Raw genomic sequence first — 1,908 nt, 5'->3', positions numbered from 1 at the left:
AAATGTGCTATAATTAGTACCTGAAAAAGAAAAAAAAATCAACATACTTTAACAAATTCATGTGGTATGTAAAAAAAAAAAAAGTAATTTTTAAAAGTTATCTTTTTCTGTATTTTCACACAAGTAGATTCACTCTGTGGGTTTTTCATTTCTAAGCTGTTAAAGTTTTAATAATTGGATCACCTATTTACTATTACTGGTTTTTGCTTCTACTTTTGGTGCTTTTTATTGTACAGGGTGTCCCAGAAGTCTGGACCCACCCAGGAAAAATACACCATTTCTTCTGAATATATTTATTATTCAAATTGCGTGCCATTAACAGCCATACACACATCAGTTATTGATATACTGTATTTTTTGTTTACTGAAATATGTACAACTGTCATTAGAAATATGTTTGTTTAACTTTAGGAATATATAATGTATATTATCCCTGTGGGTCCAGACTTCTGGACTTTCCAATCCTTTATTCAGTCAAATATTTTAATTCTAACCGTTATCCCACTTTAGAAATATTTTTCTGCACTAACAATTCTTAAACATTTTATACATTTCTTCTTTTTTACTTGTTTGGTTTTAATCCAAGTAGCGCAAAGAATAAACACAAAATCAAAACCAATAGAGTACAATGTGAAACTTAAATTCGTTGATACAACCGATGTAAAGTACCGTTTCCCATATCGGTATCGGTGAAACTTACATGGCTAGTGTTGATGTTAAGTTGATCTTTTGTAAAGAATTGAGTATTTTGTGAGAATCAGGTTTGAAATTATCTTGTGTACAAGGTTGTCTGTAATAGTTAGATTTTACGTTTTCTTCATAGAACATTTTGCTAGTTTTTCTTATTTTTAATGTGATTTTTTTTTTCCATCTATACACAGTGATTATTTACTATTTTGTACTCGCACTGTCTTAAGATGTAAATAAAACATTATGCCAGTGAAATATTATGTTTCTGGAATAAATTAAGCTCTTTTTTAATCTGAATTTTTTTTGGAAAAATTATGAGAGTCATCTACTTTTTTTAATATTTTCTTGATGGCTAAAGGCTTATAATGTTAAAAAGTCAGGGCCCAATACCTCCAGTGGACACAGCGTAGACAGCCCATTATATAGGTTTGTGCTTAAATATGTTTCTGGAATAAATTAAGCTCTTTTTTAATCTGAATTTTTTTTGGAAAAATTATGAGAGTCATCTACTTTTTTAATATTTTCTTGATGGCTAAAGGCTTATAAGGTTAAAAATTCAGGGCCCAATACCTCCAGTGGACACAGCATAGACAGCCCATTATATAGGTTTGTGCTTAAACACAAATAAACAAAAATTTTAATAAATACATGAATACTTTTAACAGACTATATACATGGGTAATATTTCTTGGCAGGAAACAGCTCTGGGAGCTAGGCATGACACTTCAAAAACTAAAAATATGTATGTAAAAAAAATTCAATTTACACCAGAAATTGTGTTTCGTAACCAAAGGTTGGCAGAACAGGAGGTATGCAAGAAAGATAGTACATTAATAAATTATGTGATTTTAAAACTTGTTTAGATGTTAATGATTTTTTTTTTGGCACACAGTTCTTTTGTTGTTGTTGTTTTTCCCACTTGCTGCTTAACTTAAATGAAAGGGAATTGTGTATTTTCTCTCGCTGTTATATGTGTATTCAATCTGGCTTTATTGTAAATAATCACAAATAATTAGTATTAAATATTTCCTTTGTTGCTACATATTATCCCTGATTGTGTGTCAACAAACAAGGAACATGAGGTCATTTCATGAGTTGCTACACATTATTCTGATCTTATGTCAACAAGCAAGGAACACGAGGTCATTTCATGAGTTGCTACACATTATTCTGATCTTATGTCAACAAACAAGGAACACGAGGTCATTTCATGAGTTG

Source organism: Limulus polyphemus, unplaced genomic scaffold, assembly GCF_000517525.1.
Source record: "Limulus polyphemus unplaced genomic scaffold, Limulus_polyphemus-2.1.2 Scaffold4193, whole genome shotgun sequence".
NCBI lineage: Eukaryota > Metazoa > Arthropoda > Merostomata > Xiphosura > Limulidae > Limulus > Limulus polyphemus.
The sequence above is the reverse complement of the archived record's forward strand: the minus strand, read 5'-3'. Positions refer to the sequence as shown.